Source organism: Lycium barbarum, chromosome 7 (assembly GCF_019175385.1).
Source record: "Lycium barbarum isolate Lr01 chromosome 7, ASM1917538v2, whole genome shotgun sequence".
Taxonomy (NCBI): Eukaryota; Viridiplantae; Streptophyta; class Magnoliopsida; order Solanales; family Solanaceae; genus Lycium; species Lycium barbarum.
The window spans coordinates 91,747,429-91,761,154 of record NC_083343.1 but is presented as its reverse complement, the minus strand read 5'-3'; the positions used below and the strand labels follow the sequence as shown (position 1 = coordinate 91,761,154).

The window sequence follows — 13,726 nt, the reverse complement described above, 5'->3', positions numbered from 1 at the left end:
CAATTTACTTTTAATTGTATAAAATAGGCCAAATAGGGCCATAATTGAAATGATCAAATTGGATTTAAAACCAATTGAGGTTATATTTGCAAACTAAGTCTGTCTAAGCAATTAGTCGTGTTTTAAAATTAATTAAAAGGCTAATTATGCTTTAATTACCATAATATGATCAAATAATCAATATTTTAGCATTTTTCATTTATTTAATTTACCCACTTCTACTCTTTAGGTGCGTATATACGCTAGATATACTTATATATACATGTATAGGGGCCCATTTCTTTTCCCCAAAATAATGGACCGGGCCCAATCCACTAAGTGGACCGACCCGGCCTATCGGACAACAGCAATAAGGAGGCAAAGTGAATGACACTCCCCCTATTTCTCATTTTCCTCCGTACCAAACAACTCCTTATACCCCCCCCCCCCCCCCCTCCTCTCTATCTCCTTTCCCTTCTCATGAAAACCCTAGGCGCCGCCTAGGGTTCCTCTTCTCTCTACATGCCAAAAACGGCAAGCATTCAGAACTCGCATACTTTCATCAGTTTTTGTACAACTATTCTCATACAACAATTAATATTTACCTTCACTTCACTCTAAACACGGTACTAGTCCTTTCCCCTTTTGTTTTTCTTTTAATTTTCAAGTCAAACAATTCAATTTTCTGTGTTTTGCTGATTATACGAATGTGTTTTCATTGGTTCCTAAGAGGTTGGGTCGGATCGACCTATAGTGGGCCAGATCTAACCGTATATGCTTGTTATCTTTAAATCCTAAGCGTTGATTTCGTGTATTGAGTGTTTATTTCTGAGAATTCCATCTTGTACCACATCGTTGGTTTTAAGTTTTTTCATAGCTTTGGGGTTCTATAAATAGAACCCCAACCTTCACAATTGGAACAAGTCTTGAACACTCAAGCATAGGCAAAAACTTAAAATCTGAGTTTCCACTTGAGTTTTAGGTTGCCTTAGTCAAAATTTTATACTTAGCTGTTTAACGGTTAGGTTTTCTAGTTCAAAAATTTTAATTTTCTTTCTTGCGTTTGGCTGAGTTCGAGGATTGGAAGCACTAGGGCTCCAAATTCGATCTTGTTCACTACTGCACATAAAAAGGGTAATCTTCTGTCCTTTTATTGCTTTTTTCTTGTTTTGTGTTAATTTCATGTGTGTTTAGATTAGTTTAAGTATTGCGGTTTTGTTAATGTGCTTAGTTAGCATTATGTTTGAATATTGTAGTCTAAATGACCTTTTTAAAAAAAATGTCCGGATCACTGCTTAATCACCTGGATGCCTGATATGCTAATGTATGACCATGAGCCTTAATAGTATTAGTTTAAATGGATCTCTGGTGGTGTTGTTTTCACTTCTAAAAGGATTGATATTAGTAGTTGAGTGAAGTTTACTAGTTAAAGGCCTTAAATATGATGAAAATAGGATTACTAAGTGTGAGTTGAATCTGTCCAAGTCCGTTATGTAGACTGTTTAAACCATTTTATAAAGGTTGTGACCAAAGGTTAAGCACATGTTGATCATGGATGAGAACAAGACTAATAATGATGTTTAACCTTCTTTGAGAATTGAAGTATGTTGTTCCTATTCTATTTCACGTGTAAACTGGTCCTAAAATAAGATGTATAGGTCTATCCAGGTTCTGATATGATAAAAAGAGAGGTAAGAACAACTTCATAACTAGAATACTAGGTCAAGTTAAATAAAATATCAACTTGTGTTATTGCCAGTTGAGCATTTGGTTGGAGTTGACTTAATGATGTTGTTTGAAGAGTCACAAGTGTCTAGGGGAAATCCATGAACCACTTGACATCAAGAAGCCTTTTAAAATATACCTTAAAGAGAGGATGAGGAATAACCAAGTTCAACTTGGTTCACCATATCTTTTCTCCAAATAAGAGGTATCATGGCACACTCTAGGTGTCCATGGGGGGTATGTTTGCCAAATGAACATACTTGGCCCTTAAACTTCATCATTGAGCCAAATGATGGGTCTAAAATGAATCTATTAAGTGTTTAAGTGAGCCTGTTGAAGGTACAAGATATACTTGTCCATTTGATGTCATTAATTTTCTGGAGATAAGGAAAGAATTGGTCAAGCTGAAGTGTTGGTACTAAGTCGCATTTTGAACCAAATGCTAGACTATATGAGTCATAAGACTTGTTTGGACCCTCTGCTTGTTCCCCTCTTCTTGAAAATCTATTAAAGTTTAAAAGAGGCCTAGGCTTGAATCTCATTTAAGGTCTGGTGTATGTGAACCTTATTCCTCCTCTCTGTGTTCTCTGTCATCTTTTTTGAGTCAACTGAAGCCCAAATGATCATTACTATGTCATTTGTGATTGCTTGAGCCTGCCAAATCTTGCTTCCTTTATACTATTCTTTCTTATAGTTGAAATTTCAACCTGCTTTGTGATCTGGTTTTGATTCCCAAGCCTCTCTGTGATCTTGATGTCAATATGTTTAACCTGTAATTTCTTACTCTATCTTGATACTGTTTTAGCTTAGGCTGTAAGTAAATGTTGATCTAATATGGCATAATAGCCAAGTGGATTGTCGATCAACTTGAGGCTGTGTATGGGCTTGTAGTGGAACTGCTTGTCCAATGTTTAACTGATTAATTTGAGTGCAAAATGGCCTTGGTTTGAGTTAGAAATTTTTCTTTAAAATTGGAAAGACTAATCAAGTGGTTAACTGAATCATAGGTGTAAGATTTATGGTTTTAAGGTTAAATATACATAAGGTATATATATCTAGTAAGTAAAAGGAAGGAAGGTTACATTTAGCTTTAACTCTCAACTGGGCCGCTATTTGAAAGGGAGCTGGGCCTTGCCCAATTTAACTTCGTAAAAAGAAGTGGTAGAAGTCTCACTTAGCCCAAAGTAGGAATTAAAAGGGCTCAGGTACTTTTCTTCTATATTTGATCTTGGGCTGCTAAAGCCCAATAGCGTATATGTGTGTATATGCGTTATTTTACTTGTGAATCATATATATATATATATATATATATATATATATAACAGTAGATTGAAACTAACCGGGTCCCTCTTCTTTTTCCTCCTCCACTGCATGGCCATTCGGGCCGAGTCCAGCCAACCTATTGGGCCAAGGCCCAACAGGTAATTCTTTCGCATTATCGGTCTGATGAAGACAAATATGGAAGCTAATATATTAAAAGCGTAGAAGGCCCATCCATGGGTGAAAATGACCAACTAGGGGCTTGGTATGCCCCTAGCCTTCCCCTTTCTCTTATTTAATTATTCATGCTTTCTTCATCTTATAATTTGCTGTATTTATGCTTGTAAACACTTGTAAAACTCTTATGTATATTGGAATCCTTATTATATGAACTAGTCGTCTTAGGACAACGGTGCTTATGCCGTTTAGTTGACTTTAGGTCTCCAAAACAAATTTTCAAAATCCGAACTTAATATAAACAAACTCTCAAGATAAAAATGGAAAGGCAATGGATCCATTTTGATACGAAAAATTAAAAGGAATTTCGAAACCATAAGCACTATAACTTTTTCTATCTTCAAAAGTAGATCAGAAATTTATAAATAAGAGACATATACCTTTTTTTTTGTAAAAAATCAACTAAGTTTTTGGATCCAAACAGAAAAAGGGAAATAAGCATTTTGGGCCAAGCCTAATAACAAGAAGAATTTAAAAAAAATTGGGCTAATACTTTTTTATTCAAAAGGGAAAAACAGTTTGTAAATGAGACTTGTGCTAAGCCCAAAAAATACAATTTCTTTACTTAAAAACGGATGGAGCCTTAAGCCCAAATTCGAAGATAAAAATCAGTTTTACATGTGTGTATAATAATAAAGAGTAAAGCCTTTATATGAGTTAAGATACGTCAAAGTCCATTCGTAATTATAAAGGTATTAGGAAGGGCAGTTAAACATATTAAACGGATTAACCCGAAACCAAGTATGGGATGATGCATGAACAGAATTGTACTTAAAATGAAATAATTTTTATACCTTTTATACACAAAATATACTATCCTTATACATAAAAAGAAATTATTCGTATCTGGATATTATAAATCCGAACCTAAATATCCCATATATAAGGGAGATATGTTCAATTCTTTTCAAAATTAAATGATATGCAATATATGACAGATTTTTAAATACGGGAATAAACACGAAATAAACAGTTCATGCAAACAACCACACATTGGAATTCGAAGGTCAACTGTATAGTACGGATCCTTAATACTAGGGTTCCTAACACCTTCCCAAGAAGGGTTCCTAACACCTTTCTAAGGGGATCACCAGAACCCTTACCTAGAACTTTGAATTACGAAGAGTTTTTCACGGTATTTGAATAAACCCTTCAACCCGATTTTCCTATTTTCCTAAAAATTAGGTGGTGGCTCTTTTCTAAACAAAGTCTGAAAGAGCACCAACAAGTTCAAAGTAGCTTTCTGAGCGCTAATCCGCCTGCGAAATGCTAACTGTAACAATAACGATTATCAAATGCTTGACCAAATTCTTCATATGTATGGAATCAATGTGATAGGTACACGATGGGATGAATGTGTAGAGGAGCCTCTTGAACTTGAAGATAGTGAGCGAAAGTAAGAAATTAAGGAGTACACGGTGTTTGATATAAGTTCTCTTAAGGACGAATTTGAGGTTCTAGACGACGAGCAATTGCAAGTAGCTGAAATATCACTCTTAAATCCAATATTTCTCTAACTAAAATGGTTCCTAATTATATGGTATTAACTTGTGAAGAGGTTGGAAATTTGGACATAACTCTCAAAGTTGATATGGATGATTATATAACCTCTGACACTTGACGCCATTACTCTATGTGTTCCTTCATTCAGCGATGATGTTGACTTTGTCGGCATCTGTGAGCAAGAAAAGATTTACCATCTTTTTATACATGTTGTTACCAAAGAACTTAATATTTATGTTACATAGTATCAATCTCCTTTCTTCGATCTTGCTGAATCCAATTTGATTAGAGGTTCAAGGGAGGAATCGGTCGGAAATGAGGATGAGAACTACAACACTGAAGATAGTTCCAAACTTGATCAACAAGTGATGGTTTACACTCTATTGGACTGTATTTACATTGATGACATTATTGAGCTTCATATATTATGTTTTATTTCTTCTTTGTTGGAGGACATGGTCAAAAAAAGGAAGTTTCTAGACGCCAAATTTTGCAATGTGAATGATTATGTGCTCAGTCTAGAGCATAGTTTGTTGAGGCAATCTACTTTTCTTGAATTGTGTATTAAGGGTGGTTATATGTGGACTGAATTCTTGATGTCTTTAAATTTGACGAAGGGGATATTTCTCGCCCCTAAGGATGTTTGTGATGATAGCTTTAGACCTTTCCATCAAATTTGGCAAGTTTTATGATAAAACTATTAGGGATTATGTACTAGAATAGGACCTTGGAAAATTTAGTATTAAATCGCAACATTTATCTCCTAGGGCCTGAGTTTTTGAGATGATGTTCAATGATCCAAATGAAGGATGGGTTAGTAAACTCTTGCTAATGCTAGCTCAACAAGCAGTAAAGAAATGCGAGAAATAGCGCGTAAGTTATTTGGAGAGGTCAAATTTGTTAAAGCCACTTCGAGTTATTAAAACACTTGACATGGCTATTTTTTATGGACTGGTGCTTTCTTGATTGTTGGTGTTTATGCTGTTGAAACGATTCTCGATGCATATGACTCAAGATTGCTATTTGGTGGCATTGACGGAATATACAATGCCACTCCTATGAGGCCGCTAGGTACGTAGCATTTTTGGGAGTATTACCAGCCTGGTTCTGTAGCAGACATGTACTGGAGCGCTCTCATTAATACAATTGATATAAATCTTGCTAAAATATTTTTTGAAACAACTAAGCATAAAGACCAAGTTGGAAAGATAACCACCATTGGTGACTGCTCAGAATATATGTGTGCACCATACTTCTCTGCAGTTATAATAGTTAAGATTGGTATAGTGCTCACTTTTTGTGATGTTGCTGTGTTGCAGCGGCTTTTCGAGCCCTGTTGGTGTTTTCTTCTCTTTTGGAAATATATTCTCATGGGGGAATAATGTTCTACTTTGTAGTAAATTTCTAGCAGCTGTTGATAAGCAAGTTAAAAATGTAAATACAAACTACATTTTTCTAGTTTTTTATCTCAAAAGTTGTGTTCCTACTGTAGTTGAATCGGTTCACAAGTTCAGTGGTCGTTGGGTTGTTCACATTAGCTGATATATATCTTGGTAGTGATGGGTTTGATGAAAATATCTTGTTTAGTATCGTCCACATAAATCGTAGAGGATTAAATAAATATTCAAAGGCTTGTGGTTATGAACAACCGATCAATAACACCTTTTAATTTGGATACCCTAATGCTTGTTCATGAAATCATTTTAGCTGGTGAAATAATTTCTATACTTTGTCTTGTTAGGTTGTTTATAATTCTGGTTGCATCTAAAGGTTGTCACTACATTACAACATTGTTGTTGGGTAGTGGTAGCACAAACCTTATAGAAGTTATTGGTCATATTTATCTTAAAACCTGGTGGCAGATAGCATTACCTGAAGATGTTTATAGTCTTCCTACTAAGGTGATATTCTTATTGAAGAAGGTGTTGTTTGTGGTCTTCGCTTGAAGGAAATTCATCCAATACCAAAAGGGGCCTTCAATTAAATATTTCATTTGAAATGAGTGCTAACGAAATTTTGAATTCCAGTGCATAAGAGATGGGGTGTTACAAGGTCACTGGCATAAAAAAGTTTCACTACAATACATACAAAGGCATAGAAAAGTTCATTACATATCTACAATACACACGTTGACTTTGTTGGTTGCAACATTGCTATGCTTTGAAAGATTCCTACTAGTGCTTGTGATCAAGTTTATATTCTTGGAAGGTTGTGGTGTTGTCGAAAATCTGGTTACACATATAAGAATTCAGTCTCACCCTATTGACAGATTTAACCTTGAGGACAAGGTTCTTGAAGAGGGATGTCGGAATGTAGCCAATGGTGGTACCGTGGGCTCTCAAGATAGTACTTCTAAGTAGGAAATGGCTAGTTCATACTAGAAGTTTTAGTATCTACTGTTTAGTCCTACTTTTATTATTTAATAGTGTCCCTATTGGCTAGTTCACTAATACGCTTCATATTCTATAGATTAAGGCATTGTCAGGTTGTTGAATGAAACCCTAAATTTTTATCTACATTTCTTTATTCTTCTCTTTAGTTTTTCTTAGTTAATACTAATGGCTATTCCCACTTGAACATCCCTACACTCATGTAGTTGATAGTACAATTGTCGTTGAGTCATAATTAATTTGTTCTTTTGCACGTTGAGACATGTGCAAATCATGTGCATTTTTTATATTAAAAAAGATGCACATAATCTACTCGTTATTTAATATGAAAAGAAAAATTAAGCAAGCAAAAAATAACAATTAGCTGTAGCGACACTATGCGCACTGAAGAGCATCGATGGACATCCATATTTCTTGCTTAATTTGGTCTTTTTCACATTGGAGCACATGTAGGTCAAATGCATATTGGAAAAGACCAAATGAAGTGAGAAAAAATAACCATTAGTCTTAGCGGCACATGGGTATTAAAGAGCACCAGTAGACGTCCAATTATGGATGCAACTATCCCAAGGTGGAAGAACTCGTACTCGGCTTGTATATACAACACGTGTGTCAAAATTTGATCATGAGATAAGTATGCAGTTATTATAGTTAGGGATTTAGGAGATACTTTCCTATTTCATTCTTTTTTATTTTTGTTTTTTTTACTTTAGCACTTTTGTTTTGCTTTTTGGCCGATTGGACCTTCTGCATTTTAATTTCTATAAAATCACCCCCTTGGGCTATAATTGATTTTTTTAAAAAAAAAAATTGTTATTGTAACGGCCCAAAACCTCGCAAATTGATCTTTACGGTGACCTACAACAATTATTAGGAAATAATCAAGTAAGGGTTGTAGCTATGAGTGCTATATTGGGTTGGTTTATTCATAGTCTTCGTTCTTTTTTACTCTGCGCCATTGATTCCACTATTATTAGTGAGGAATAATGGAACAATTCCTTTACATTTATAAAGATAGGAGACATAATTCCTATGAATATAGGAAGTCTTGCTTCGGTTGCTTTAACGGTAGTCTTTATGTTTTCCCTTTCACTCGTAGTGTGGGGAATGAGTACACTCTAGGGTCATTGATATTTGGCAAAAATATCTACGTTTCGTGTCGCTTTCCCTCTAAATCTTAGTACTTAACATGCTTTCTTGATGATGAAATCGTTGTATCCAAGCTTATGTTGTTATATTTGTGTGATTAGGTGTGACGAGGCCATTTGGAGGAAAATCGAGCAGTTTGATAGACTTTGGGAAGCTTTTTCATCTGAACGTGGCGACGTAAGAAGTGCGAAAAAGTAAAGAAAGAAATGAAGAACTGAAGACCCCGCAAGAAATGAAGAACTGAAGACTCCGCTTTTCATCCGCATCGCAGGACAAAAGCGTGAGGAATCAATCTCTGACTAATGTGTGCAATTAGCTTTTCAGCCATATCGCGTGGAGAAAGCGAGAAAAACAAGTTTCTAACCAAGTTGCACAATCAAGCTATCCTTCCGCATCGCAGAAGAAAAACGCAAGGTTGATCAGGCAATCCTTCTGCATCGCGGAAGGAAAGCAGAGTTACGCACAGTTTTCCCGTTTCGATCGGGATTTGGTCAACTTATTTTAGGTTTTAACCTAGACTATAAATAGACGTTTTTATTAATTGTCAACGGTGTTCTGGGATATTTCTAAGACTTGTAAGCCGCCGTTCTACTTTCTCTTTCTAGGTTTATTTTATTTTCTTCTTTTAAACCCTAGATTATTCATGAATTCCTGTTCTTCATCTAGAATCATGAGTAGCTAAACTTCTTAATTCTAGGGTTGTGGAGAATGACATGATAGTTGGTTTGACGACAATTTTTATCAATTAAATGTTCATATTTTGGGTTGCTTATTTATTCTTGTATTTAATTGTTTAATTATTTGATCACTAATTAGACACTATCTGTGGTGCGTGAGTTGGACTTGAAAGAGGGAATTCACTTACGTAATAAAAATAAATAGAGTTTGTTCGATTTAATCGTTTTGCTACTGAGGATAGAGATATACCCTTTAGCCCTACTTAGTTGGTTACGAAGAAATAAATTTGTTCGTGTTACCTCTGGCAAGGCGTTATAGTAGAATCTACAGTCTTGTGAGTAGCTCGAGAAAATATAATGAAGTTACAATTAACCCATCAACTAGTAACCCAGGAAATAAGATAGGTAGAATTGTCAAAAGATCAACAGGATTGTCGAAAGCCATGACCCTGGAACTTTCTCTCATCTGATAAACCTTACAGTCTTCGTCACAAAAACACCATACTCAATCGTTTACTTTCAGTTTTAGTTTAGTCACAACAAACACTTTGATTGTCACCTTCTTGAATAGTTACAACAAAATTTGAATTAGTTGAACAGTATAAAATCTAAGTCTTTGTGGGTACGATATCTCGACTTAAAAATCTTATATTACTTGTACAACCGCGTATACTTTCGTCTGCATTTGGGAGAAACAAGTTTTTGGCGCTGTTGTCGGGGACTTAGAAAAATTACTGTTTTTCTAGTTTGGATTTTTGAATTTCTATTCAAGTTTTTACTCTGGTTCTTTGGTTGATTTGTGCTCCTCAGGTGCATTCTCTTATTTATGCCAAACACTCGAAGTCAAGGAAAAGCACTAGCTAAATTTGACTCAGAAATTGAATGGACATTACACGAGTAGAAAAAGCTAGTGGACAACGAGCGTAATCTTTAGTTGGTCGAAAATCTTGGAGCTGATAACAGGGAAGTTGTCCGAGTTCCTGCAAGAGTTGCTGACATGGCACAAGAACAACGAGTTCTTTTGTCTAGCTATGCTAGACCTAGTATGGCAAAAACACTACTAAGGCTATCGTCAAGCCTAATATCAATGGAAATTTTGAGCTAAGAGAAGGAACAGTGCAGCTGGTGCAGAATATATGCTAGTATCAGAGTAAGCCTCATGAAGACCCACATAGGCACTTGATGACATCCATGGAGTTGAGCGAAAAATTTCAATATAGAGATGTCTCCTATGATTATGTGAAGATGGCTTGTTTCTGTTTTCATTGATTGGTGAAGCAAGGGATTGGTTGAAAAATCTTCCTACTGGGTCTATTACTTCGTGGGAGATATTATCGGGCAAGTTAATCGATAAATTCTTCTCACCCAAGAAAACGAACGAGTTGAGAGGAAAAATTTCCACCTTCACTCAGAAAGACTCTGAATCTCTACCACAGGCATGGGAGAGGTTTAAGGGTTACTTGTGAGATTGTCCACATCACATGCAACCAAGGATATCATTGGGAATTATTTTGTAAAAGGGCTAAGGCATGAATCGAGGACTTTGTTGAATGCCTCTGCTCGAGCACAGATCTTGAACAAAACATATGAAGAGACAGAATCTCTCCTTGAGTTGATGTCTAAAGGTGCTTGCGAGTATCAAAAATCGAGTCGAGCAGGATACCACAGAAAGCCGCTGGGATTTTTCAAGTAGATGATGTTGCAGCTATTCTGGGCAATATTGGGACACTTTGTAATCTTCTTACGATGGATCTTTCTTAATGTCAGCAGATCCAACCAGCTCAACACATTCAGCAAGCAGCATGCAAGAGTTGTGGTGAGCCTCATGCTAATTCAGAATCAGTCTATTATGTGGGGAAACACAATCGTAGTGGTGGAAATCAGGGAAATTATTTCAGAAACAAATATAATCAGCAATACGAAAAGCAGAACAATTATTAGAAACCCCAAGCTCAGATAGCTGGATGTTTAGTGGAAGAAATGTTGAAGCAATTTCTAGCTCAACAACAAGTAGTTCAGTAACAAAATTAGAAAGTGCAAAGCGAGTTGCGAAAATATATTCATAAACTGGAACGTCAAGTCGGGCAGATGGTGATTGCTCAAAATGTCAGACCACAGGGTGCTCTTCCGAGTGATACTGAAAAGAAACTGAAAGAATGCAAAGCAGTCACCTTGAGGAATGGCAGAGAACTTGAAGAGGTACTATCAAAGAACAAAAAGAAGGTAGATGCTGAACCCATTCCTGCTCAAAGAACTGAAGCTGAAAAGAGTCCGGAGAAAGTTATACAACAGCCTGAACGTGTGGTGACTAGACCACCTCCACCATTCCCACAGTGCATTCAGAAACAGAAAATAGATGCAGCCTGTAAGAAATTTCTTAACACATTGAAGCAGGTACACATCAACATTCCTTTGGTAGAGCTCATGCAAGAAGTTTCGAAATATGTTAAGTACATCAAGGATGTTGTTACAAATAAGAGGCGCTGGACAGAATTCAGATTGTGGCACTTACTGAGGAGTGCAGTTCTAGAGTGAGGAGCAAGATTCCACCAAAGCTGAAAGATCCGAGCAGTTTCACTATTTCTATCACTATTGATAATATCAAGGTTAGGCTGGCATTGTGTGATATGGGTTCTAGTATTAATCTGATACCCACCTCTGTGTTCCGAACATTGGGGTTGGGTGAGCCAAGGCCAATAACAGTCACTTTGCAGTTAGCTGATAGATCCCTTGTATATCCCAATGGTATAATTGAAGATGTTCTCGTGAAGGTGGGTCCTTTTATTCTGCCGGTTAATTTTAGTATCCTTGATTACGAGGCTGATAGGAATATCCCTTTCATCATGGGAATGGGATTTTTAGCGACCATTGATGTGGTTATTCGAGTCAGAGATAGGAAGATGTCTATGACGGTTGATGGGCAAGAAGCCACTTTTGATGTTTTCAAGGCTACTAAGCTTCTGCCTCATTATGAAGAATTGAAGATGATTATAGTTGTGGAGCCCAAGCTCACGAATGCAGAGTTAGATCAATTTCTAGCTTCTCAAGATCCTTTGAAAATAGCATTAGTGTATGGTGAAGACTTGGTGGATGATGAAGTCGAGGAGTGTCTTCAGATTCTTGACACTTCTTGTGCATATCTACGAGCCAACACACCGTTTGAGGAGTTAGACATACCAGAATCGTGGAAAAATCCAAAACCATCTATTGAGAAAGCGCCTGCTCTGGAGCTGAAGCCATTACCATCTCATCTGCACTATGTTTTTTTGGGAAGTAGTAACACATTGCCTGTAATCCTCTCTGCTTATTTGTCTGATGTGCAGGTTGAACGTGTATTGCGAGTACTAAGAGATAGAATCCGAGCCCTTATGTGGACTATAGCTGACATCCGAGGCATCAGCAGTTCTTTTTGCATGCATAAGATATTATTGAAGGAGGATAGCAAAGCCAGTGTTGAAAGTCAAAGAAAGTTGAACCCAATCATGAAAGAGGTGGTGAAGAAAGAGGTGATCACGTGGCTTGATAGGTGCATTATTTACCCCATCTCAGACAGAAAATGGGTGAGCCCCGTCCAATGTGTCCCAAAGAAAGGGGGCATGACTGTGGTGAAAAACAAGAAAGATGAGCTGGAACCTCAAAGAACTGTTACTGGTTAGAGTATTTGCATTGAATATCGGAAGTTGAATACTACCATCAGAAAGGATCACTTTCATTTGCCTTTCATGGACCAGATATTGGATCAATTGGATGGGCACAATTATTATTGCTTTCTGGATGGTTATTCAGGCTACAACCAGATTATGATTGCACCAAAAGACAAGAGAAGACCACTTTCACATGTCCATATGGCATTTTCATTTTCTGGAGGATGCCAAACGGTTTATGTAATGCTCCAGCTACGTTCCAGAGATGCATCATGGCTATTTTCACCAACATGGTGGAAAACTATGCGAAGGTATTCATGGATGATTTCTCAGTCTTCGGGGATTCTTTTGATGATTGTTTGAGCCATCTTGATGCTGTGTTGGCTCGATGTGAAGAAACTAATTTGGTGCTTAACTGGAAAAAATGTCATTTCATGGTCAGAAGGCATTGGTCTTAGGCACAAAGTATCAAGCAAGGGCATTGAGGTTGACAAGGCTAAGATCGAGGCGATTGAAAAATTGCCACCACCCATTTCTATTCGGGGAGTGCGCAGTTTTCTTGGGCATGCAAGTTTTTATCGGCAGTTCGTCAAGGACTTTTCCAAGGTTGAAAATCTGATAAAGATGTGAAGTTCATATTCAATGAATCATGTCTGAAGGCTTTTGACGAGCTGAAGGTGCGGTTGGTAACTGCACCTATTAACATTGCACCTGATTGGACTCTGTCATTCGTGTTGATGTGTGATGCAAGTGATTTTGCTGTGGGGGCTGTTCTTGGTCAGAAAAGGCACAAGATTTTTTATTCTATTTATTATGCCAGAAATACACTTGATGCAGCCCAGATAAACTATACAGTCACAGAGAAGAAGTTATTGGCAGTTGTTAACGGCTTTGACAAATTTCGTTCTTATCTGGTGGGGACCAAGGTGATTATCTACACTGATCACACTGTTGTGCAGTATCTATTTGCTAAGAAGTATGCGAAGACCAAACTTATTCGGTGGGTGTTGTTTCTACAAGAGTTCGATATTGAGATTCTTGATCGAAAGGCCACAGAGAACCAAGTAGCAGATCACCTATCGAGTCTTGAAGATTGAGAGCATGTTGATGAAGATGTGGTGATAAAGGAGACTTTTCCAGATGATCAACTTTTTGCTCTTCA

General features: G+C 36.9%; 1 long non-coding RNA gene and 1 other non-coding gene across 2 annotated transcripts; one reads left to right on the top strand and one right to left on the bottom strand.

Annotated features, from left to right (window-relative positions):
- Positions 1-436: 436 nt before the first annotated feature.
- Positions 437-5,206, top strand: LOC132603555 (uncharacterized). The gene is made up of 2 exons (XR_009568392.1): positions 437-1,113; positions 4,540-5,206. It is a non-coding gene; the product is annotated as an uncharacterized LOC132603555 (long non-coding RNA).
- A 5,093-nt stretch (positions 5,207-10,299) lies between these two features.
- LOC132604752 (small nucleolar RNA R71) lies at positions 10,300-10,403 on the bottom strand. Its single transcript, XR_009568854.1, has one exon. It is a non-coding gene; the product is annotated as a small nucleolar RNA R71 (small nucleolar RNA).
- Between the last annotated feature and the right edge of the window lie 3,323 nt (positions 10,404-13,726).